Genomic DNA, 26,845 nt, shown 5'->3' with positions numbered 1-26,845 from the left:
CCCGTGTGCACTCATCCCATTTACCAGCACTTGGTCTGTTGCCTTCCATGCTTTGGCTATTCAAGTCCTTCTTTAATATTCTGGCTCCACCACCTCCTCAAGAAATGCATCCCCGATTCCAACCACCCTCTGGGTGAAAAAGTTCTTCCTCAGATCCCCTCTTAATCCTCACCTTAAGCCCATGCCCTCTGGTTTTACTTAAATGGAGAAAACCTTCCTAACATCTACCTTATCAATGTCCCCGGTAACTTTGTAAACCGAGATTTAGTACACTCCATCTGTCCGGGGAGAAGCTCTGCACGGGACAAGATTTACTCGCGTAGCGTACACAACAAAGACCCCACTATCCTCGGAATGTTTAACATTAAACAATAGGTCAGCCTTCAAGCCTAATCCTCACAGCCCAGCAACCCCTTGGTTTTAGAACTCTTAACGTCATTTTCAAATCCCTCCACCAGCTCCACGAATTTAATCACTCATGTACGGCAGCCGTGCTTTCACCGGCTCTGGAATTCCCTCCCTAAGTCTCTCTGTCTCTCTGTCTCTCTCCTCCAACACTCTCCATAAAACCTCCGTCTTATGATCACCTCCCTCCATGGCTCGGTGTCAACTGTAGTTTGGTAACTCTCTGATGTTTCATTACATTAAAAGTGCTGCATAAACATATTATTTCTGTTGAAATGTGAAATTATTTTTCTCATAAAAGCAAAATACTTTGGGTGCTCAGAGTCTGAAACAAAGACAGAAAGGGACAGAAACACAGCAGGTCAGTCAGCACCTGTGGAGAGAGGAGCAGAGTTAACGTTTCAGTTCTGAAGACAGGTCTCTGACCTGAAATGTTAACTCTGTTTCTTTTTCCTGACCTGTTGAGTGATTGCAGCAAATTGTGTTTTTAGGTCAGAGTGCCAGTGTCTGCTGTTGTTCGATTTTCACACTGTCATAGATCTTAGAACAGTACAGCACAGGAACAGGCCCTGCAGCCCACCATGGTGTGCCAAACTAATTAAACTAGTAATTAAATGCCTAACTAATCCCTTCTGCCTACACAATGTCCACATCCCTCCGTTCTCTGCACATTCATGTGCCTGTCTCAGAGCGTCTCTTGAAAGCCTCTATCATATCTGCCTCCACCACCGCCCCTGGCAGCACGTTCCAGGCACCCACCACTCTCTGTGTAAAAAAACTTGCCCCACACATCTCCTTTGAACTCACCTTAAACGCATGTCCTCTAGTATTAGACATTTGACCCTGGGAAAAAGAAACCAGCTGTCTACTCTATCTATGCCTCTGATAATCTTATAAACTTCTATCCAGTCTCCCCTCAGCCTCCACCGCGCCAGAGAAAACAACCCAAGTTTGTCCAGCCTCTCCTTATAGCACATGCCCTCTGATCCAGGCAGCATCCTGGTAAACCTCCTCTGCACCATCTCCAAAGCCTCCACGTCTTTCCTATAATGGGGCAACCAGAACTGAATTCAATACTTCAGATGCAGCGAAACTAGAGTTTTATAAAGCTGCAACATAACTTCCCGACTCAGTGCCTCGTCTAATAAAGGCAAGCATGCCATACGTATGCCTTCTCTTGTACAAATGGTTAACAGCTCTAACCTTGTCAGCAGCAAGACCAGAATCCAGTACCTAATGCAGCACAGAAAAAAATGGTTAATTTTTACCAACAGCAAACTATCTGCTGGAGGAACTCAGTAGGTCAAGCAGCATCTGTGAGGGAAGGAATTGTTGGCACCCTGAAACGGTTGAAAAACACGGGTTGAAACCCTGCATCAGGACTGAGGGTGGTTAATTTTTACCACAAGGGTTCCATCCAGGACCAGTCACAGGGCTGCACACTGAGTAGGTGACGGAGCTGGGGGTGGGTTTAGTAAATCCTATTTCCTGTCATAGAAACCCACCCCATTATCATGCCCATGATAATCAGACAGTTCTCTCAACATGAGTCCTGCCGGAAAACGGGAATGACAAACCTTGCCTTGAACAGCTGCTCTGGAAAAGGATGCGGAAGGATGTGGGACTTCCCAGTCGGTTCCTTGTTGCCTAGATCCCGTGCTTAGTGAGGGACTGCAGCAGGTGCCTGTTCAGGGAAGTCAGATTTTAACCACGCACTGGTTTAGTTCTGGCCAAGCAACCAGGGTTAAAATCTCCCCCAGCAACAAGCCGTCTGCTGGAGGAACTCAGCGGGTCAAGCAGCATCTGTGGGAGGAAAGGAATTGTCGACATTTCCGGTAGGAACCCTTCTTTCCTCCCACAGATGTTGCTCGACCCGCTGAGTTCCTCCAGCAGATTGTTTGTTGCTCCAGATTCCAGAATCTGCAGTGACTTGTGTCTCCATTTAAGATCTCCCCCGTTTTTCGATATGCTAATTGAAGGAAATTCAGTATGTCCCCGATGACCCTCGCCAATTTTTATAGATGCACCAGAGAAATCATCCCATCTGGATGCATCATGGCTTGGTACGGCAACTGCTCTGCCTGAGACTGCAAGAAACTGCAGAGAGTTGTGGACACAGCCCAGTCCATCACACAAACTAGCCTCCCCTCCATTGATTCTCTCTACACTTCCCACTGCCTCGGGAAAGCAGCCAACATAATCTCGGACCCCTCCCACCCCAGAATTCTCTCTTCTCCCCTCCTCCATCAGGCAGAAGATACAAAAGCTCGAGAACATGTACCACCAGGCTCAAGGACAGCTTCGATCCCACTGGCTCTTAAACGGACCTCTTCTATGACAAAGATGAACTCTTGATCTCCCAATCTACCTTGCTCCTTGGTTGTCTACCTGCTCTGCACTTTCTCTGTAACTGTACCACTATATTCTGCATTCTGCTTTCCTTTCCACTACCTCGATGCACTTATGTATGGAATGGTCTGTCTGGATGGCGTGCAAACAAAAGCTTTTCACTGTATCTCGGTACATGTGACAATAATAAACTAATTACCAATTAGTTGGCCCACTGTTTACCTCCAAGTTTTTTTCCCCCAGAGCCACACCAAGATTTGGAGTGGGTTCCCAAAAACAGAGGGTGCAGGTGGATTTGCCCAGAACACAGCAGGTCTGGCAATAAAACAGCACCTCTCCCCCTTTGTCCTGCCCCACCCACACCGTACACCACAGCACTCTCCGACATTCTGCGCCCTGTGCTTTATTTTTCCAGCTGGCTCAGGAGCAAAACTCGGTGATTAATGAAAGCTGAGAAAGAATTTCCAAAGCCATCTTGCGAATCAGCCAGATTCCACGCACGGAGTCGGAGAGAGGTTAGAATCAGTAGCAAGTCCGACAGTGATGGATCGTGAGAGGCAAATGATGTAATGGTTCTGACGGTCCTGTAAACACACGGCTGAGGAAATACATTGGCCTCTGTGGCTCCATGATAGCCGGTGTTGACATTACTTTAACTGTGTTTACCCGGCACGATCTGGGAAGTGTGTTCTTTCACATAGTACGTGCTTAAAGGAACACAGCAGTTCATTCCGACAAAAAGGCAATTAATATCCCTTCAAACCCCACCAGTCAGAAAAGAAGTTTTTTCCCCTCCCGGCAAAGAACATTCCCATTCTTCCAGACCTTTGGACAACGACAACAGGAACAAAAGGCGGAAGTGCACACATCGCAAACCAGACTCCTGAGTCTCCCGCGGCTAAAAATATCCTGAGTGGTTAATTCTTTCTGTCATGAGTCTCTCTTCCCCCAGCACTTGCAGAAGTTTCAAAGGACATTGGGGTAAGCTCAACAAATGGGAAAAGTTGGACCACTCCTTCACAGAGCCTGGGGAGGCCTGCAAAGTTGAAAAATTCTTCATAGCACAAATTGGCACCAGAGAGAGGCAGCATTTTGATGGCAGGTAACAGCAGCATAGTTACGTGCTCAAGATCTGTAGGTGAAGGGTCTCGACCTGAAACGTCAACTGTCCACTTTCCTCTACAAATGCTGCCTGACCCACTGAGTTCCTCCAGCAGATTGTTTGTTGCTCTGTCTCTATAATGTTGTAGCTTTTCACACTCACAGGTCTGTCACCAACACAACCTGTTGAGATCCTAACCATAGTGATACCCATTTGGCTACAATGGTGGGCAGCCCAGTGGTACAGTGGGTAGAGCCGCCACCTCATAGCGCCAGAGACCCAGGTTCAATCCTGACCTCGGGCGCTGTCTGTGAGGAGTTTGCACGTTCTCCCAGTGTCTGCGTGGGTTTCCGCCGGGTGCTCCAGTTTCCTCCCACATCCCAAAGATGTACGTTTTTTTACACAGAGAGTGGTGGGTGCGTGGAACGCACTGCCAGCAGAAGTTGTGGGGGCAGATACATTAGGGACATTTAAGAGACTCTTAGATAGACACATGAATGATAGAGAAATGGGGGCTATGTGGGAGGGAAGGGTTAGATAGATCTTAGAGCAGGATAAAATGTCGGCACAACATTGAGGGCCTGCACTGTGCTGTAGTGTTCTATGTTGGTGGGTTAATTGGCCGCTGTAAATTGCCACTAATCTAGGTGAGTGGTAGAATCTGGTAAAGTTAGATTATGGAGAGGGGTCAGTATAGGATGAGTGTGAATGGGTGGTTGTTGGTCAGCAGGGACTTGTTGGGCTGAAAGGCCTGTTTCTCTGCTGTATCCCTCTGCAACTCTATGACTCTGGGCTGATTTAAGTACCTGCTCCCTTTCCAACAAACACTATTTTATACTTTTACCTCACAGGACCAACTATGGCCTTGAGTCCTGATGAAAGTTTAAGAACATCCAACGAGAGGTGGGCTACGGATGCCGGTGTTAGCGGAAACAGCCTCATTCCAAGAACGAATTTCCAGAAGACCGAACTTTCACCTTTACAGATGGGGCCCTTTCTGGCCTCAGTTCACTATCTGGTACCCGGCCAAGGGCATTGGCTCAATGTAACGTTACTCACTCCTGGGGGCTGATGCAAGAGTGAGAAAAACTGCATATGTAGCAAACCTGAAACAAAAATCGAGAACGCTGGTAGTTCTCAGTAACATGGGGGCGGGGGGGTTCGGGCGGGGGCGGAGGAGGGTGGGTGGGGACAAAGACCCTTCATCAGAGCTGGAAAAGCAAGAAAACATGTTCCAGTGAGAGATGGGTAGGTAGGGAGGGAGGAACGAGGAAATGTCTGTGATACAGTGCAGAACAAAATTGTCAAGATAACAATTACTTTAAAAAACAGCAGTTGGAGACAGAAGAGAAGACACAAATTAAAGCAGAAGGGTTTTGGTCACATCGATGAAGAGATTCAAAAAAACGTTTACCTGAGTGCTAAATCCAATCACCCGGAGGAAACCCACGCAGACACAGGGAGAACGTACAAACTTCTTACAGACAGCAGCCGGAATTGAACCCGGGTCACTGGCGCTGTAATAGTGTTACGCTAACCGCTAGTAGCGTAGAGGTTAGCGCAATGCTATTACAGCGCCAGCAATTGGGGTTCGATTCCCATTGCTGTCTGTAAGGAGTTTGTACGTTCTCCCCGTGTCTGCGTGGGTTTCCTCCGGGTGCTCCGGTTTCCTCCCACATTCCAAAGGCGTACGGGTAGGTTTACTTGGGTTTAAAATGGGCCGGTCACACTCGTTGGGCCGGAAGGGCCCGTTACCACGCTGTAAAAAAAATTATTTAAAATAATAAAATAAAATAAATTTTAAAAACTACCGTGCCTGCCCTTAGAAATAGTAAAGGGAAACAATAACTGGTGCGAGTTGTCTATAGGCCACCAAATAATAACATCCATAATAATAAGTCCATCTTATCATACTAGGGGACTGTTCAATAGTCTTATAACAGCGGGATAGAATCTGTCCTTGAGCCTGGTGGTACATGCTTTCAGGCTTTTGTATCTTCTGCCTGATGGAAGAGGGGAGAAGAGAGAATGTCCGGGGTGGGAGGGGTCTTTGATTATGTCGGCTGCTTTACCGAGGCAGCGGGAAGTGTAGACAGAGTCCATGGAGGGGAGGCTGGTTTTCGTGATGTGCTGAGCTGCGTCTCTGCAGTTTCTTGCAGTCACAGGCAAGCAGTTGCCGTACCAAGCCGGGATGAATCCTGTCACGTAATGGTTAAGTCAGACAACCAGCAGCCAGAATTCTGCAGCTTTGCTCCAACAACAGAAGTTCAAATCCCGCTGGGGGAGTTTAATAAAAATAAACCTGAACTTTAAAAAAAAGGTGGCCAAGAAGCTACTTAAAAGTTATTAAAAGCCTCTCTGATTCATGAATCCTGTGAGCACATAAATAAATGGGAGATGTAATGAAACCACTGGGAATATATCCGGCTTGGAGTTGGCAGTGTGCACCAGATTTAGGCTCAGCAACAAGTGGTTATTGCTGGGACGTGGCAGAAGTCAGGCCTCTCCCTTCAAAAGTGAATGCCAGGGTCAGGGTCACAGCATCTCGACAGCATCTACAGGACGGGCTGCCTCAAGAAGGGGCATCTATCATCAAGGATCCCCACCGTCCATCTTCTCGCAGCTACCGTCAGGCAGGAGGTACAGAAGCCTGAAGTCCCACACCACCGGGTTCAAGAACAGCTACTTTCCCACAACCATCAGGTTCTTGAAAAGACCTGCACAACCCTAACCCTACCTCAGCAACGGAACACTATGGACCACCTTCTGCACTGCCAGGGACTTGTCTTCCATTGTGTATTTGGTTTTTGTTTGCACTGAGATCTTGCTTTTCCTCAGTCTTTTTTTTCACTGTATGGTATAATTTTATGTGTAATTTATGTACGAGTTATGTTCTGTGTGTTGTCTGTACTTACGTGCCTGTGATAATAAGATAAGATAAGATACCTTTATTAGTCACACAGTGGAATGCATCTTTTGTGCAGAGTGTTCTGGGGGCAGCCCCCAAGTGTCGCCACGCTTCCGGCGCCAACATAGCATGCCCACAACTTCCTAACCTGTACGTCTTTGGAATGTGGGAGGAAACTGGAGCACCCGGAGGAAACCCATGCAGACATAGGGAGAACATACAAACTCCTTACAGACGCGGCCGGAATTGAACCCGGGTCTCTGGCGCTGTAACAGCATTACGCTAACCGCTACACTAGCCTGTTTCACTGTACCTGTACCTCACCGTACTTCTGCACATGACAATAAGCTCGAACTGACATGACAGGGTCCGATGGTATCGTTGTTGCACTGTGGATCCATAACCCAAGGACACATTCAAGTCCACTAAGTTCAGAATTTGAATTCACTGAACATGCCCAACAGGTTCATTGTTTTACTGAGGGGTTTTCTTCATTGCCCCTGCTCCAAATGTAAATTACAGCGTGGTTACACATCACTGACCCTGCTCTGGCTAGAAAGACGGCTGAGGAAGACCCAACTTCACTTGGCAATGAGCTATAGGTAACAGAGGCGGCCCTTGGCGATAGGCAACTGTCCTGAATGAAATACAAAGCCTTGCAAGTATGGAGTGGAGTAAATAAGGGAGCTCTGACGTTGGGTGGGCAACGGCCTTGAGAGAAATTGATCTCTTCTGTGCTTGTCGTTGACACTGAAGTCTCCCCCTTTGTGTAGATATAAACATATCCTGTATCAAAGTTCTGGAATGCAACACAAACAGGACTCCTGTAATCAACACACTTGTGTTTACCTACAAACATTACTGGATGCCATGTGACCCACTGGATCCTTCAGTTGTGGAGCTTTGAGCCCCAACAATAGACACAAGGTGAGGAGAGGCACATCCATCAGAGCTGGCACTGGATAGTCTCTGGGTCTCCAGGAGCCTGCTTGCCATCTCGCCCGAGGGCGCAGTGGCTTCTGTTGGAACACTCAGCGATGGGTGGCTGGGAATTAGACCCCCACCAGTCACTACCCAGGCATCCAGGAGCTTTGAAGAACCCTCCAGGCCAGTGAGATCAGAGTGAATGATGTCCATCGGCATGCACGGAGTTACTGTCGGCTGATCAGCATCACACGGCATCACAAGGTGAGGGTTAGAGAGGCCAGTGTCCCTGAATATAACTGCCCAGCATTTCTACTGAAGTGCTTGTCCTGTTCTCAAGAGTCACAGAGGGGGAACAGAGGGCTGGCAGGGTCCCAGTTCAGCAGGTGTGGGCAACCGGAGGGAAAATGAAAATAGGAGCAGGAGTAGGCCACTCGGTCCCTCAAGCCTGCCCTGCTGTTCAATATGATTTACCCCTGGCCTCATCTCCTCTGTGCCAGATCCCCAGAGCTCTCAATCTGCCGATGTTTCAAAAATTTATCTACCTCCTCATTCAATGCTTCCGATGTTCCAGCCTTCACAATCCTCTGGGACAGAGAACTGCAGGGATGCACCATCCACTGTGACACTGTTAGTCTTGCCTGGATGAGTGCAGCTTCAACAACACTTAAGGAGCTCGACACCATACAGGACGTAGCAGCCCGCTTAATCCGCCACCATTCACTCACTCCATCACCAACGCACAGTAGCAGCAGTTTGTACCATCTACAGGACGCACTGCAGCAACTCACCAGGATTCCTCAGACACCACCTTCCAAACCCACCACCTCTACCAGCCAGAAGGACATGGGTTGCAAAAGTACTGGGAACACCACCCCCGGAAGTTGCCCTCTGAGTCACACACCATCCTGACTCGGAAATATATCGCCTTTCCTTCACCGTCGCTGGGTCAACACCCTGGAACTCCCTCCTTAACGGCACTGTGTGTGTGCCCACACCTTACGGACTGCAGCGGTTCAAGGTGCCAGGTAGAAAGAGGGAGCGCCGCACCGCCACATGAGAGGTTAGTCTGTGGCTCTCCCAGCCCTCTCAGGGGGATATAAAGAGTCCTGTGGATCTTTTCTGCGGATTGGTGTGGTTGGGGAGGCGTTGAACGACATGCTGGCCAAAAATTTATCTGCTAGCCAACATCTCTAAGCAAACAGATCCTCTGGTCACCTTTCCCGTTGCTTTTTATGGGAGCTTGCTGTGCACTGATTGGCTGCTAAAGTTTCTCCACATCACAACAGTGACCAGATACTGTTGAAAGTACTTCACGGGCCACAGAGAACACTTTGAGATGTTCAGAAGACACCACAGAAATACTTTTACCAACTCCCCCACAGACCTGCAGCTTCCTAAGGCAGAGTCACACAACACAGAAACAGGCCCTTTAGCCCAAGTGGTCCATGCTGACCAACAGATACCCACCTACTGGCTCTTGGACCACAGCTTTCTATGCCTTGGTGATTCAAGTGCTTGTCACCACTTCAATATGTGACATTCTGCAGAAAGACCTTTGCCCACGTTATCTACATTATGGTCAGGGTCACACTAACTCTCAACTTCCTCGTCACAAGATCATTCCAAGCAGCGGCAGCAAATGTCTGCCGTGTCTCCCAACTTACTGACCCCAGCACCAGAGGTCCCTTGGCGATGAATTCCTGGAGAACAACTTCACCTGCTTTGGCATCAGTGGGGAGAAAGTGGGATTATGGACACTGGGATTTACTAGCACGAGGCAGCCCACAGGTTCCCATCGATAGCCCAAGCCCTTTCCCCAACAGACAAGATTTCCTCTCTCTCTTTATTAGAGTCATAGAGTCATACAGCATGGAAACAGGCCCTTCAGCCCAACTGATCCGTGCTGACCAAAATTCTCATCTAAACTAGTCCCACTTGACTGTGTTTGGCCCATATCCCTCTGAACCTTTCCTATCCAAGTACCTCTTAAATGTTGTTAATGTTAACGGCACGGTAGCGTAGCAGTTAGCACAACGCTATTACAGCGCCAGCGATCGGGGTTCGATTCCCGTCGCTGTCTGTAAGGAGTTTGTGCGTTCTCCCGTGTCTGCGTGGGTTTCCTCCGGGTGCTCCGGTTTCCTCCCACATTCTAAAGACGTACGGGTAGGTTAATTTGGGGGTTTAAAATGGGCGGCGTGGACTCGTTGGGCCAAAAGGGCCTGTTACCACGCTGTAAATAAAATTTAAAATTTACCTGCCTCAACCACTTCCTCTGGCAGCTCGTTCCATATACCGACCACTCTCTGGGTGAAAAAATCCCCCCTCAGTTTCCCAATAAATCTCTCCCCTCTCACCTTAAACCTCTGCCCTCTCGTTCTTGGTTCCCAAACTCTGGGAAAAAGATCGTGCATGTTCACCCTATCTATGCCCCTCATGACCTCTATAAGATGGCCCCTCACTCTCCTACGTTCCCATGAGTAAAATCCCAACCTGCTCAACCTCTCTCCATAACTCAGTCCCTCAAGTCCCGGCAACATCCTCGTAAATCTCCTCTGCACTCTTTCCAGCTTAACAGCATCTTTCCTACAGCAGGGTGACCAAAACTGAACACAATATTCTAAATGCGGCCTCACCAATGTCTTGTACAACTGTAACGTAACATCCCAACTTCTATACTGAATGCCCTGACTGATGAAGGCCAGTGTGCCAAAATCCTTCCTCACCACCCTGTCTACCTGCAACTCCACTTTCAGGGAACCATGTACTTGTACACCTAGGTCCCTCTGTTCTACAACTCTCCCCAGGGCCCTACCGTTCACTGTGAATGTCCTACCATGATTTGTCTTCCCTAAATGTAACACCTTGCACCTATCCAATGGTTGTGGATTATCAGGAGAAGTTCTTCACGCTGTATTTCCCAGAAGCATGCGTGACTCCTCTGTCCTCAGGGACAGTCCTCAGGAGACAAGGCAACCCTCTACTTCCCACCAGACCCACTCTGACTCAACAGCAGACACCTCCACAAGCAAGAACAGTGTGAGTAACAGAATCATTGCGGAAACACATTAGTCTAAAAGTGAATTAAAAACAGAAAGTGTTGGAAACACTCAGCAGATTAACTGGGATCAGGGCCTGTTCTAAGCGCATTGTCCTCCAACACAGTTTCAAATGTCTTCTTGGCCGGTTTCACAATGCTTTGTTGGGAATGTTAGGCTAAATGCAGTGACGGTTTAACTTGCCATTGGTAGGTTGATCCCATTACCTCAGTATCAGGATGGGTTAATGGAATTACATTCCCCGGAATTATAGGTGCAGTTACAGACTGTCAGGGAATGTGAAATGTAATCAAAGTCGGCATGTTCTGGGGAGAATTTGCAAAGGAGTAGTAAAGTGGAGACACAAGAGATTGCAGGTGCTGGATTGATGCATCCAGTCCTGAGGTAGGGTCTCGACCCAAAACATCGACCATCCCTCTGCCTCCACAGATGCTGCTCCACCCGCTGAGTAACCCCAGCGGTTTGTTCTCTGCAAGTGAACTGTAATGTATGTGTAAGTTATGTGTAATCAGAATCAGGTTTATTATCACTGACGTATGTCATGAAATTTGTCATTTTGCAGCAGCAGTACAGTGCAAGATATAAAAATGACAATAAATTACAAAAATAAATAAATAGTGCAGAGAAAGAATAACAAGGTAGAGTTTATGGGTTCATGGACCGTTCAGAAATCTGATGGCGGAGGGGAAGAAGCTGTTCCTGAAATGTCGAGAGTGGGTCTCCAGGCTCCTGTATGTTAATTTGAGGATGTTAACATGTTTTGTCATGTCTGTAACGTACTGTGCTGCTGCTGCAAAGAGCTAACTTTCGTGGCATTTATACCCTGTGTATGTATGTTTGTGACAATAAACTTGAACTTGAACTCCTTGCAAACATTATCTCCTGACCCGATCTCTAACTCTGCCTGCACAGGACACATGACGTATTTAGATGCAAACAAACAGGCTTAGCAACAGACTCGTATTTACTGCACTGCTGTTGGGGGAGTAGCAGAGGTAGGTGAGGACTTGGGTTCTTCAGTGGGACAGGGATTGATCTTGATGGAAAGATAAAAGACCTGCATTTCTATAGCATCCCTCACATCTCCTTCAGGAGTTCAGAGAGCGCTTCAGAGGCAATGATGTACTTTTCAAGTGTTGAAATATGGGAACTGGAGCAGCCAATAAGTGCACTGCAAGCTCCCACAAACACTAAGGTGGACATCTGTATTTTTGTAACAATGTTGATTGAGGATTAAATATCGGTCAAGAACTAAGGGGAACTCCCTTTTGAGATAGCGCCATGGGACATTTCACCTCAGCCTGAGAGCAGACAGCGTCTCCTTTCGTATTTCATCCAGAAACATCAGGCCAGACCACATTTGGAGAAGTTATGCTCAAGGGTCTGGAGGAGACTTGAACCTACAGCCATCTGAATCAGAGGCAAGGCCACTACCCACTGAGCCACAGCCAGAACTTGGCCCAGACTCAGTTGCTCTGAGACCTGGGCTCAGTCTCAGCTCGATGGACTGGAACAGATATGCAATGCACCTGTCCTTCAGGGGGTAAGACCAGACCAGGGCACACAATTCAGCAGTGGGATGGCCAATCTGTCCTGGTCCCAGCTGCCAAACCTGCCTGTCCCGTCTTCTGGGCACCCCAGCCCCCGTATCCACTCCTACCCAGCACTCACCCCAGCTCTGCTTCCAGATACTGGATACAGGACACTGGTGAGGCTGCACTTGGAGTATTGTGTGCGGTTTCGGTCGCCCTGCTGTAGGAAAGACGTGATTAAACTGGAAAGAGTGCAGAACAGATTTACAAGGATGTTGCCAGGACTCGAGGGACTGAGTTATAGGGAGAGGTCGGGCAGGCTGGGATTTTATTCTTTGGGGCGTAGGAGACTGAGGGGTGACCTTACAGAGGTGTATAAAGTCATGAGAAGCATGGATAGGGTGAATGCACTCAGTCTTTTCCCCAGGGTTGGGGAATCAAGAACTAGAGGGCATAGGTTTAAGGTGAGAGGGGAAAAATTTAATAGGAACCTGAGGGGCAACTTTTTTACACAATTTTTAAAAGACAGTTGGACAGGTACATGGATGGGAAAGGTTTAGAAGGTTATGGGCCCAATGTGGGCAAATGGGACTAGCTTGGATGGGGCATCTTGGTTGGCATGGACTGGTTGGGCCGAAGGGCCTGTTTTGGTGCTGTATGATCCTATGGCTCTATGATTATCTAATGAAACCCCCCTCCCACCCCCAACTCCCCAGTCCCGGGACCAGGTGTGTTCAAGGTCGTGGAGTTTGCCCAGAAACATTCGGCTGAGCCAGGACCTCACCACTGGAACGCATGCTGAGCCGTGAACATTGGGGTCAGTGTCACTGGGCTTCCAATAAGGGAGCGGTGGAAGTTGGTTTTTCACATGGATTGTGTCCCACAGCAACGCTGGGCCACTGTCAGAGGAACCCAGGAACAGGATGGACGGCAGGACTAGATAAATAACTGGCGGGGAGCAGGGTGGAAACATCTTCTAGAGTAAAAATGTTTTGGATATGTAGAAAAGGAAAACATTCTCAGGACTAAGGGGGATAGAGGAGGAGGGAGGGAGTCCAAATAGATGGTTTGGCACAGGCATGATGGGCCAAATGGCCTTCTCCTGTTCATCCCCATTTTGGAAGGTCAACCTAGCCCCCACAGCCCCCCCGACCTTTCTTTCTCCATCTGCCCCTCACCCCTCCCAATGGACCCCTTCCCCCCCCCCACTGTCCCCATCTGCCCTCCCCACCGTCCATGCTTCGCCTTCCCCTCCCATCTTACCCCACCATCTGCAGCCCTGTGTCGCCTCCACCTATCACCTCCCAGCCTGGGTTGCTGTTCGCACTCTCCCCTCCTCCACCGTCCTCACCTGGACCCACCTATCGCCTGCCAGCTCTGTCTCCACTCCTTCCCCTCGCCTCTTTACACTGACTATCTCCTCTTTATCTCTCAGTCCACATGAAGGGTCTCGACCTGAAGCGTCAACTGACCATCTCCCTCCACGGATGCTGCCTGACCCGCTGAGTTCCTCCAACAGTTTGTTTCTTGCTCCAGGTTCCAGAAGCTGCCATCTCTTGTGTCTCCTGAGTGCCAGGAATCAAGGCTCCTTTCTAAGCACCCCTCTCCCCACCATCCACCCAACCCCTTCAGGGCACGTAAAGCTCAACGATCCTTGAACGCTTCTCCCACTCAATGTGGCCCAGGTCCACCTGCCTCCCTTTCCCCTCCATAACATTCTTGGCTAACAAAGATCTATCAATCTCAGAGTTAAAATTAACAACAGTCCCAGCAGGGACAAGTTCCAAACACCAACCACACTCTCTGCTGTTGGATTCGACTGTTTTAATTAGTTTTTTAACATGCATAGTGTTTAATAACCTCAAGTGGCTGCACAAGGAATGGCCACTTCCTAGCTTATTGGTTCGTCCATCAGGTAAATATATGTTTTTTTCATTGGTTGGTTTGGCCAGGAGTATCTAATAGGTTTCCTGATTGGACTATTGTTAGCTGAGCTCTTATCTCAGGTATAAAAGGTGTCATTTTTTGTTAATCACTCTCTGCCCCCACCCCACACTCCTGGCCCTAGCTCATCTATAGTTCCTTTCGTCTCGGCTCATCTCCTAGTAGTAAAACTAGTGCCATGTGCTCTGTGACTGCTTCTTTGTTTTAAACTTTTCCAATAAAATCTTGTGAAGCACCAAGTTGTTTACAACTCATTCCTGGACTCCTGAAAGAACCTGAGGATTCGAAAATAACCAGATCCGACGCTGCCTAGAAGTCTCACTCCAAAAAACACTGGCTCCGAGTTTTTTGGACACTATCCCCAAGTCTCAAATTCCCCAAGTATCGGAAGTAGTTTCTCACCCTCTACCCTGTCAGCTCCCCTAAACATCTGGAAAACTTTAATCAATTCAGTCTCTAATCTTATTAATTCCAGTGAATACAGCTCCAGTCAGTGTAGTAATTTAACCCGTGGAGTCCAGTACTATTTGAGGAAACCTCTGGAGCATTCTCCCAGGGACAATTCATCCACTGTAAATTAATCCCAGTGCTACACCAGTCTGGAACCAGTTTAAAATAAGATGAGTGGGATAAAAACTGATGAGAGATTCCATAAAGGAGGCTCCTGCTGTTTCTATCAACCTACAGTTCCACCCTGTTGTAGGCATTGGCTGTAGAAACAACCATTGGTAAATTGCTGCTTTATAGGCTTTTAACTCCAGGAAGGGGATCTGTAGGACATGTTTTTCACACAGAGGGTGGTGGGTATATGGAATGAGCTGCCAGAGGAAGTGTTGGAGGTGGCTACAATACATTTAACAAACATTTGGACAGGTTCATGGATAGGTAAGGTTTAGAGGGATATGGGCCAAATGCAGGCTAATGGGACTAGAGTAGACAGGCATTTTGGTCGGCATGGACAAGTTGGGCCGAAGGGCCTGTTTCCATGCTGTATAACTCTATGAATCTATAAAGGTCTTATTTCCTGAGGAAAAGGTCTTATTTCCAAGAAGGCTGAAGAACAGAGAGTTCCACCAAGAGACCACAAGACACAGGAGCAGGATTAGGTCATTCGGCCCATCGAGTCTGTTCCGCCATTCAATCATGGCTGCTTTATTTTTCCCTCTCAACCCCATTCTCCTGCCTTCTCCCTTTCTCCTCGCAACACAGCAGTGACTCCTGTCTGCAGCTGGGCTCCTTCTTGCTGCCACCAGCTTGGCAGGTTGGTGGAATTGAACCGACTCTGCGGTGGGGACAGGAGTGCCGTCAACAGTCTGGTGAGGAGGCGCAGAGGCCTGGGGTGGAGGGGGTGAGAGAAGTGCCGAAGGTTATCCCCCTCCCTGTGGCAGACCCACCAGAATTACCTCAGGAGGAGATGAGTGGAGCTTGCACGTTCTCCCTGTGACCGCGTGGGTTTCCCCTGGGTGCTCCGGTTTCCTCCCACATCCCAAAGATGTGTGGGTCAGTAGGTTAATTGACTGCTGCAAATCTCCAGCCCACCCCCCCACCACCCCCCCCCCCCCCCCGCACCCTCAGTGTGTAGGTGAGTGGTTAAAATCTTGGGGAAGTTGATGGGAAGGTGGGGAGAATAAACCAGGATTAGTGTAGATGGTTGTTTAATGGTCAGCACGGACTGAATGGGCTGAAGGGTCTCCATGAGGAGAGAGGAGTTCAAGGCCAGGGCATCTCTTCATTACAGATCCCATAGGGTTGAGGATTGGCTGTGGGAGCAATCTTTCTGCTGAGTCAGAAGCCTATGGCTCAAGCCCTAACCTGGGACATGAGCAGGAAATCTAGGCTCACTCTTCACTGTGGCATTGGGGAAGCCTCGGAAAGATGGTGATAACATCGTGGGCCAAAGGGCCTGTACTACGCTGTAATATTCTACGTTCTAGAAAGCAGCCCCCTGCCGCAAATGTCAGGTCGTCATCATAGACCTGTTTTGTGGGAGCTTGCTGTGCACTTAATGGATGCTGTGTTTCCTACATAACAAGAACCCTCCTTCATTGGTAGAAAGGCACTCTGGCATGTCTGGAAACAGAGGTGAAAGCAGCTATAGAAATGAAGATCTGTGGAATACCAGGAAGCAATAAATGTCAGTTGTTGTTTGTCAGGCTGGTGAAGCAGATGGAACAGGGCAGGTTTCAGAGGCAGATGAAGGGTTTCGACCTGAAACATCAACTGTTCATTTCCCCCCCACAGATGCTGCCTGACCTGCTGAGTTCCTCCAGCATTTTGTGTGTGTGTTGCTCCAGATTCCGGCAGCTGCAGAGTCTCTTGTGTCCAGGTTTCAGAGGCAGCTTGTTCTGCTTCGGTCAGTGGTGAGGGGGTGAGGGGTGAGGGAGGTCAGTGGTGAGGGGGTGAGGGGGCGAAGGAGGTTGGTGGTGAGGGGTTGAGGGGGTGAGGGAGGTCTTGTGGTGGGGGGGTGAGGGGGTGAGGGGGTGAGGGAGGTCAGTGCTGAGGTGAGGGAGGTCTTGTGGTGGGGGGGTGGGAGGTCGGTGGTGAGGTGAGGGAGGTCTTGTGGTGGGGGGGTGGGAGGTCGGTGGTGAGGTGAGGTGGTGACGGAGGTGAGTGGTGAGGGGGTGAGGGGGGTCAGTGGTGAGGTGAGGGGGTGAGAGGGTGAGGGGGCGAGGGAGGTTGGTGGTGAGGTGAGAGGGGGAGGGGGTGAGAGAGGTCAGTGGTGAGGTGAGGGGGTGAGAGGGTGAGGGGGTGAGGGGGTGAGGGAGGTCAGTGGTGAGGTGAGGGGGTGAGAGGGTGAGGGGGTGAGGGGGTGAGGGAGGTCAGTGGTGAGGTGAGGGGGTGAGGGAGGTCAGTGGTGAGGTGAGGGGGTGAGGGGATGAGGGAGGTCAGTGGTGAGGTGAGGGGGTGAGAGGGTGAGGGGGTGAGGGAGGTCAGTGGTGAGGTGAGGGGGTGAGAGGGTGAGGGGGTGAGGGGGTGAGGGAGGTCAGTGGTGAGGTGAGGGGGGTCTTGTGGTGGGGGGGTGGGAGGTCGGTGGTGAGGTGAGGGAGGTCTTGTGGTGGGGGGGTGGGAGGTCGGTGGTGAGGTGAGGTGGTGACGGAGGTTAGTGGTGAGGGGGTGAGGGGGGTCAGTGGTGAGGTGAGGGGGTGAGAGGGTGAGGGGGCGAGGGAGGTTGGTGGTGAGGTGAGAGGGTGAGGGGGTGAGAGAGGTCAGTGGTGAGGTGAGGGGGTGAGAGGGTGAGGGGGTGAGGGAGGTCAGTGGTGAGGTGAGGGGGTGAGAGGGTGAGGGGGTGAGGGGGTGAGGGAGGTCAGTGGTGAGGTGAGGGGGTGAGGGAGGTCAGTGGTGAGGTGAGGGGGTGAGGGGATGAGGGAGGTCAGTGGTGAGGTGAGGGGGTGAGAGGGTGAGGGGGTGAGGGAGGTCAGTGGTGAGGTGAGGGGGTGAGAGGGTGAGGGGGTGAGGGAGGTCAGTGGTGAGGTGAGGGGGTGAGAGGGTGAGGGGGTGAGGGGGTGAGGGAGGTCAGTGGTGAGGTGAGGGGGGTCTTGTGGTGGGGGGGTGGGAGGTCGGTGGTGAGGTGAGGGAGGTCTTGTGGTGGGGGGGTGGGAGGTCGGTGGTGAGGTGAGGTGGTGACGGAGGTTAGTGGTGAGGGGGTGAGGGGGGTCAGTGGTGAGGTGAGGGGGTGAGAGGGTGAGGGGGCGAGGGAGGTTGGTGGTGAGGTGAGAGGGTGAGGGGGTGAGAGGTCAGTGGTGAGGTGAGGGGGTGAGAGGGTGAGGGGGTGAGGGAGGTCAGTGGTGAGGTGAGGGGGTGAGAGGGTGAGGGGGTGAGGGGGTGAGGGAGGTCAGTGGTGAGGTGAGGGGGTGAGGGAGGTCAGTGGTGAGGTGAGGGGGTGAGAGGGTGAGGGGGTGAGGGAGGTCAGTGGTGAGGTGAGGGGGTGAGAGGGTGAGGGGGTGAGGGGGTGAGGGAAGTCAGTGGTGAGGTGAGGGGGTGAGGGGATGAAGGAGGTCAGTGGTGAGGTGAGGGGGTGAGAGGGTGAGGGGGTGAGGGAGGTCAGTGGTGAGGTGAGGGGGTGAGAGGGTGAGGGGGTGAGGGAGGTCAGTGGTGAGGTGAGGGGGTGAGGGAGGTCAGTGGTGAGGTGAGGGGGTGAGGGGATGAGGGAGGTCAGTGGTGAGGTGAGGGGGTGAGGGGGTGAGAGGGTGAGGGGGCGAGGGAGGTTGGTGGTGAGCTGAGGGGGTGAGGGGGTGAGGGGGTGAGGGAGGTCAGTGGTGAGGTGAGGGGGTGAGGGGGTGAGGGGATGAGGGAGGTCAGTGGTGAGGTGAGGGGGTGAGGGGGTGAGAGGGTGAGGGGGCGAGGGAGGTTGGTGGTGTGAGGGGGTGAGGGGGTGAGGGGGTGAGGGAGGTCAGTGGTGAGGTGAGGAGGTGAGAGGGTGAGGGGGTGAGAGGGTGAGGAGGTGAGGGGATGAGGGAGGTCGGTGCCTAGGGAAGGGTGTGAACCCTTTGGGCGTTTTTCCGTTCTAAGTCCGCCAGCTTCAATGAGAATGCAGGAAGCCACATGAGGTAGGAATGGCATTAGCTGGCCAAGCGATGGAGCAAGTGAATGGGACACATGGGCTACCCCAACCTTCACTCATTACTGACGTCATCTCTCAAATATTTCCACCAGAATCTGGATCTAACCTAATGGTGGCTTGGAGACACAAGGCGGCAGATGCTGGAATTTGTAGAAGGAAATAAGCTGCTGGAGGAACTCAGCGGGTCGAGCAGCGTCTGTGGGGGGAAAGGATCAAAACCGTGTATCAGGACTGAGAGGGGAGAGGCAAGGGGCATCCTCAGCTCTGTGGCAGGGGCATCGCTGGGAGTGATTAGGATTTTTGAGGGTAAGTTCTCCCCCTTAGGTTAGTCAATCCCGCACTGGGGGAGATGAACTCACCCCTCGGCTGACTTTGGGGATGGGTGGTGGTGGGGGACGCCGAACAGCTGGTCAATTCTAAAAAGCTGACATCTTGCACCTTGCCAAGACGTGTTGCTGGGTATTGTGCTTTGGACTTGCAAAGAAAAGGTTTGCTGAAAATATTTTTTCATGAATGCTGTACCTCTTCAACTATGTTCCAACTCTCATGACTCACACTTGACTCTTTCCTAAACTTTTTCAGGAGTTCTGCCTTGATGTGCATCTGATATCCTGAATTTATTATTTAGGGGTGGGATTGCTTCACTTGGATTAAATCCTAAATAGTGAATTGGCAGCAAGACTGTGGCTCACTCAGGAACGGTTCTATTCATTTCTCTTTCAGATCATCACACTGAATCAGTGAAAGTGTTGCGGTGTACTTGTGTTCGTTCCTTCTTTAGACTGAAACATGTTTCAGGCTTTTCAGCTCTGCTTACTGTAGGACAGACTGGATCACTGCTTTCCAAACTCTGAGGACCCTCCCCATCCCTCCAAAGAAAATGTTAAACAATTGACCAGTATTTTCAGTGCAGATGAAGCATCTCAACCCAAAACATCAACTGTCCATTTCCCTCCACAGACGCTGCCTGACCCACTGAGTTCCTGCAGTTTGTTTGTTGCTCCAGATTTCAGCACCTGCAGTCTCTTCTGATTTATTAACACTGACTTATATGATGAGAAATTTGTTGTTTTGCAGCAGCAGTACAGTGCAAAGACATAAGATTACTCTAAATTACAAAAATAAATAAATAGTGCAATAAGAAAGGAATAACGAGGTAGTGTTCATGGATTCGTGGACCCTTCAGAAATCTGATGGCAGAGGGGAAGAAACCGTTGTGTCTCCAAATGAAATTGCAAGTCCATCTCCTATGGGTAGTCAATTGTACCTTGACATTTTTGAAATTTAAATCTGTGTCCTTCTCGCTGTTTCTGCATCTGACTTGAGCCTAGATCATCCTATTGCCTTCCTCACTGTTCATCCATGTGATTGCCAGTCCTCTGGTTGGGGAGACACACGGCTGGTACCACCGTTCATTAATATCACTGACCTTTTCATCTCGCCCTTTTGTGCAAAGTTCTTGAAGTGAATAGTGGCAAGGAATGTCTGTCAAATCACTCACCGTAACCTGCCCCTCTCCATTCAATGTTCCTGCTTCAATTTACAACCGGGTTCTCTCTGCCACTCAGTATAAGAAGAATCTTGAAAATGCCTTCAAACATCATGTGAGACAAGCAAGCACAATTCTGCTGGACACTGGAAATACCATAACTATATTTGACTATCTTATTCCCAACAATTTCAGGAATGTCCATTATCATGTTCGGCCTGATAGTCTTCTGGATTTTCGCAAGATGAGAGAGTTATCAGAGGAGGGAGGGTTTAGGCGCTGGACACGGTGTTTGGGAGAGAGAGTCCTAGTTTCGCACTGCTGCCTGGATGGAGAAGAGGTCCCCGTCATACCTGGTAGCCTGGCTCCAATTTCGAACCGGGGAGCCGTTTCTCTCTAATTTACCCAATTAGTTGTCTCCATTATTTTATGCCCCCCAAAGACATCAGCCTTTTATACTTGGGTGCCCACAAGTCAATGCAACCTGGCCTTCTGGATCCCTCCCTCCCGGTTGCTCTGGATGTGTGTCCACTCCGGGATTGATACAGCCTGCACCCGCTTCAAATCTCAGCTCCTCCCCAGCACCACTCAACACCACCTTCCACACTCTACTCTTACCTGATTCCCGATTTAATTCCCCTTCCCCTGGTGTGGGACTGGGGAACACCCAAGCTGCCCAAGAGATCAGGAGAGGGAGCTGGGAATAAAGTGAGAGCAGCATGGTGCAGCCATTAGCACTGCTAACCCACAGCTCCAGAAACGTATGGGATTGCCCTGCTAGGGTCTGTCATGGACATGATGGGCTGAATGGCCTCCTATCTGCATTAACACCATACGTGGAGTTTTGTGCGCCCTTCTGGGTGCCCCAGTACAGGAAGGATGTTGAGACTTTGGAGAGGGTGCAGAGGCGGCTCATCAGGATGCTGCCTGGATTAGAGAGTATGAGCTATAAGGAGAGGTTGGACAAACTTTGGTTGTTTTCTCTGGAACGGCGGAGGCTGAGTGGAGACCTGATAGAAGTTTATAAGATTACAAGAGGCACAGATAATGTAAACATTTAAAATATTTTTCCCAGGGTCCAAATGTCTAATTCCAGAGGGCATGCATCTGAGATGAGAGGGGGAAAGTTTAACGGAGATATGCGGGGCAAGTTTTTTTACACAGAGAGTGGTGGGTGCCTGGAATGGGCTACCAGGGGTGGTGGTGGAGGCAGATATGAAAGAGGCATTTAAGAGGCTTTTAGACAGACACATGACTATGCAGAGAATGAGGAGATGTGGATCATGTGCAGGCAGAAGAGATTTAGCTTAATTTGACATTGTGTTCGGCGCAGACATCGCGGGCTGAAGGGCTTGTTCCTGTGCTGTACTGTTCTATGTAAGTAAGAGTGATGATAGATCTGAGCACCATGGGCTGTCAACTGGGCTGGGTCATGGAGGGAGTTGAAGATGAGGAGGGGATTAGGACATTTGAGTGGACTGGTGGAACTATTGTCTATTTGGTTTAGAAACTGGTCTATTCATGGGCTCATTTACAAAGAGACAAGTCCACCGGCCCGTGACCTGCTGATGACAGATCTCCCTCCTCAGCTCGAAATGAGAGCCAAGAGGAACTTGTGGAGCCAAACTGGTGTTGGTCAAATCTTCCCCGTTCCCTTCATCCAGAAGTCTAACCCCACCAGTCAAAGTCCTCAAGGATGCGTGCGTACCCCACTGCTCTACTCTCTCTACACTCATGACTGTGTGGCCAACCACAGCTCAGACGCCATCTATAAATTTGCCGATGACACCACTGTTGTCGGCAGAATCTCAGATGGCGATGAGGGGGGGTACGGGAGTGAGACAGATCGACCGTTGGAGTGGTATCACAACACCAACCTCGCACTCAACGTCAGCAGGACCAAGGAACTGATTGTGGACTTCAGGAAGGGGAAGTCGGGAAGTCGGGAGAACACACACCAGTCCTCATTGAGGGGTCAGCGGTGGAAAGGGTGAGCAGCTTCAAGTTCCTGGGTGTCAACATCTCCGAGCATCTATCTTGGACCCAACTCATTGATGCAATCACGAAGAAGGCACATCAGCGGCTCTAGTTTGAGGAGATTTAGTATGTCACCAAAGACACTTGCAAATTTCTACAGATGAACAGTGGAGAGCATTCTGACTGGTTGCATCACTGCCTGGTATGGAAGCTTCAATGTGCAGGATCGAAAGAGGCTGCAGAGGGTTGTAGACTCAGCCAGCTCCATCATGGGCACAACCCTCCCCACCATCGATGACATCTTCAAGAGGCTGTGCCTCAAGAAGGTGGCATCCATCACTAAGGACCCTCATCATTCGGGACATGCCCTCTTCATGTTAATACTATCAGGGAGGAGATACAGGAGCCTGAAGACCCACACTCGACGTTTCAGGAACAGCTTCTTCCCCTCCGCCATCAGATTTCTGAACGGTCCATGAACCCATGAACACTACCTGGTTATTCCTCTTTTCCACTATTTGTTTATTTTTGTAGCTTATAGTAAATTTTATGTCTTGCGCTGTACTGCTGCCACAAAACAACAAATTTCACGACATATGTCAATAAACCTGATTCTGATTCAAAGTCCACGCCTGGTGTTGCTTTTATAACAAGGCCAGCTTATTGTTCACTGATGAGTGGGCGCAAGGCAGAGGTGAACACAAGGAAATAGGACCAGGAGTAGGCCACTCGGCCCCTCAAGCCTGTCCTGCCATTCAATATGATTATGGAATATGAAACTTTACAAGTGACAATTGGAAAGTGGGTAACAGAAGTGCCCTTCCAATCCTCTGCAGGGGGGGCAGTTGCAGTTTGAAGGAAGCAGCCTCCCTCGCCATTCCCAGATCAGGCCTCCTGTTGCTGCTGTTTTTGGGAATGAGCCCTTCCTTGCCAGATACGTGCAGCTTTCCGAGGAAGGGGCATCACTTGAGGGTGCAGGGTCTGTAGGTCTGTCAATACAGTCATAGAAAGAAATACATTTTCTAAGTCTATTGGGGTGTAGTTGTCAGAGGAAAGAGCAAATGCTTCTATTACTCACATGCTCTCCAATCACTGCTCTGATTGGCTCCCTTTCTCCTTTCTTTCATTGGTAGATGTTTCCCCAGTGGGAGCTAGAGAACTGAATCTTAATTTCTGGCTTTTTAATTTGTTCATTGGGTCAGAATCAGATCTAACATTTTATATCTGATTCTGACCCAATGAACAAAGTTCAGGGGTAAAGAGTCACTGAGTCATAAAGCTACACAGCATGGAAACAGGCCCTTCGGCCCAACTGGTCCATACTGACCATGATTCCCATCTAAGCTTGTCCCATTTGCCCACATTTGGCCCATATCCCTCTAAACCTTTCCTATCTGTGTACCTGACCAAGTACCTTTTAAATGTTGTTAATGTACCTGCCCCAACCACTTCCTCTGGCAACTCGTTCCATATACTGACCACCCTCTGGGTGAAAAAGTTGCCTCTCAGGTTCCTATTAAATCTCTCCCCTCTCACCTTAAACCTACGCCCTCTTGTCCTTGACTGCCCAACCCTGAGAAAAAGATTGTGCACATTCACCCTATCTGTGCCCTCATAATTTTATACACTTCCATAAGATCACCCCTCATTCTCCTACGCTCCATTGAATAAAGTCCCAGCCTGCTCAACCTCTCTCCGTAACTCAGTCCCTTGAGTCCCGGCAACATCCTCGTAAATCTCCTCTGCACTCTTTCCATCTTAATGGCATCTTTGGCTGAGACATCCTGTCTGTGGTGGTGGGTTCCCATGTGGACAGGAACAACCTCCTGAGTAACAGTCAGGCAGGGCCCTTGGATGAACACTGACACCTCTCACAGGTGGACGTACTGACTTTGGGCGAGGAAACCACTGGAGGTGTTGGGTCTGTCCGACACTGTGTCACACATGTCCAAATCAGGTCATGGTGTTTCACAATGAAGCAATACAGCTTGCTGTACGCAGCTCAACCCCATAGTTGGAGTATGGTCGATGGTGAGTCCTTTCCCCTTGTACAAACTTGGTGATGGGACACAGAACAGTGCAGCACAGGAACAGGCCCACAATGCCAAATTAAACAAAATCTCTCCTGCCTGTGCATAATCCATATCTCTCCATTCCCTGCATATTCACATGTTTAACACCACTATAGTATCTGCCTCCATCTCTGCCCCTGCCAGCCTGTTCCAGGCACCCACCACTCTCTGTGTAAAAAACCTGCCCTGCACATCTCTCTTGAACTTTCCCCCACTCACCTTAAATCGATGCCCTCGGGTAATTGACATTTCAACTCCGGATGTAAGATTCTGACTGTCTACCCTATCAATGCCTCTCATAACTTTATAAACTTCTATCCGGTCTCCCCTCAGCCTCCAGCGCTCCAGAGAAAACAACCCAAGTTTGTCCAGCCTCTAACAATGCCACACTTTCAGAGGTACAGATGAGAGACTGAACTGAGACCCCACCTGCTCTGTTATCTGGATGCAAACAATCCCACGGTAATGCTCAAGGAGAAAGTGAGTCATTCCGGTATCCTAGCCAGTATCCTGTCTTCAACCAACATCAATCAAACAGATTTCTTACTTCACGTGGGAGTTAGCACTGTGGTTGCTCTGTTGCCTACGTTACAGCAGTGACCACTCTTCAGAAGTCCTACATTGGCTGCAGTGATGCTTTGGGAGCTCCTGAGTTTGTAAAAGGCAAGGGACACTGGCCGACCTAGAGCGCGGACTTGACTCCACACACATTTGCCTGCAGGGAGACAAGGAGCGCAGCCAAATCAGAGTCTGTCACCAACAGTGGAGATCACTTGCTGCAATGAAAGGTGTTTTGAGGAGCCATTTCCCCTCTGCCCAGCTGGAAGTAGCTACTCCTTCAGGATGCACGGTGAAGTTCAGACCAGCAGTCTCCATCCCCAGTTACAGTGCTGATGGGCAGAACATTCCACCTTCCTTCGATGGTACAAACCAACAGGCTCAAGGACAGCTTCTATCCCACTGTTAGAAGACCACTGAATGCTCCCCAAAATTGTCTGCCTGCACTTCACTTTCTCTGTAGCTGTGACACTTCTTTCTGCACTCTGTTATTGTTTTCCCTTGTACTACCTCAGTGCACTGATGTGATGAAATGATCTGTATGGGTGGCACACAAAACAAAGTTTTTCGCTGTACCTCAGTACATATAACAATAATAAACCAATTTACCTATCTCCAGTAACTTCTACGGGTTTATGGACAGAGGTTTTCTCGTTGCCTCTTGAGAAGGTGGTGGTGAGCAGCTCCTCGAACCGCTGCAGTCCTTCCAGTGAAGGTGCTCCCACCGTGCTGTTGGGGAGGGTGTTCCAGGATTAGGATCCAGTGACGGTGAAGGAACGATGATGTGCTTCCAGGTTGGGATGCTGTACAGCTTGGAGAGGAACCTTCAGGTGGTGGTGTTCCCCGTGTGCCCGAAACCCTCGTCCTTCTTGGTGATGGAGGTCATGGGTTTGGGAGCTGATGTCGGAGTGGCCTGGGTGAATCACTGGGGTGTGTTTCGTAACCGATACACACCGCGGCCACTGCCGGTGCAGGGAGTGAATGTTCAGGGAGGTGAATGAGGTGCCAATCAAGTGGGTTACCTTATCCTGGATGTTGAGATTCTTGAGAGCTCTTATTTCAAATATATACTTCATTCTTAACAAAAAATATATACATAAAAGAAGAAACAGTGCAAAACTTTTACATTCATGGTCAATACATTCAGTAGTGTTAACTTATTTTTTTAAAACCATAGCACCATTGCCACTCATGTGGCCCTGAGGTCGTAGCCCTATTTCGTTGTTCGAGGGGCTTCCCCACCTAACTCAGCCCCTCCGCGTCTGTAGCAGAAGGAGCCCAGACTGTGGTCCTTCCCCACGGAGCTACAGCGAGCTTCAGTGCGCCCCTCAGTACGGACCTCCTGCACCCGGGACTGTGCCAGTCAGCAGCATTCCCTCACGGACATCTCGCTGTGCTGAGAGACCAACAAGTTTCGGGCAGACCAAAGGGCGTCCTTCACCGAGTTGATGATTTTCCAGCAGCGCTTGATGTCTGTCTCGGTGTGGTGTCCCCAGGAACAGCCTGGAGATCAAAGAGTCCTGCATCACGCAGCTGCTGGGGATGAACTGGGACACGGACCCTCGCATCTGTCTCCACACCCTCTGAGCAAATCCACAGGCTGCAAAGAGGTGGGTGACTGTTTCTTCCCCACCGCAGTCGTCCCCAGCGCAGCGTGCGGTTGGGAGTGATACTTCCAACTGCACAGAAAGGGCCCCTCTCACCGACAGCCAAGCGAGGTCTTGGTGTTTATTGGTGAGTTCTGGTGATGGGGTATTCTGCCAGATGGTTTGGTCAGTCTGCTCAGGGAACCACCCAACAGCAATCCATCGAGTTCCTGTCCGCGCAGTGTCTGCAGGACGTTCCCGGCTGACCACTGCCTGATGGTCCTGCGGTTCCACAGTGTTGGTCTGGAAGAACTCTCCCACGAAGGACAGGTGGTGTGACAATGTCCAGCTGACTGGGACATTGTGCGGCAATGGGGCC

The 26,845-nt window shown here is 50.0% G+C and overlaps 1 long non-coding RNA gene across 1 annotated transcript; it reads left to right on the top strand.

The window, feature by feature from the left end:
- The first annotated feature begins 7,675 nt into the window (after nucleotides 1–7,675).
- LOC127579919 (uncharacterized) lies at nucleotides 7,676–25,498 on the top strand. The gene is made up of 2 exons (XR_007957745.1): nucleotides 7,676–7,952; nucleotides 24,656–25,498. It is a non-coding gene; the product is annotated as an uncharacterized LOC127579919 (long non-coding RNA).
- Nucleotides 25,499–26,845: the final 1,347 nt, after the last annotated feature.

The sequence above is a fragment of the Pristis pectinata genome, chromosome 18, assembly GCF_009764475.1.
Source record: "Pristis pectinata isolate sPriPec2 chromosome 18, sPriPec2.1.pri, whole genome shotgun sequence".
NCBI classification, from domain to species: Eukaryota; Metazoa; Chordata; class Chondrichthyes; order Rhinopristiformes; family Pristidae; genus Pristis; species Pristis pectinata.
The sequence above is the reverse complement of the archived record's forward strand: the minus strand, read 5'-3'. Positions and strand labels throughout refer to the sequence as shown.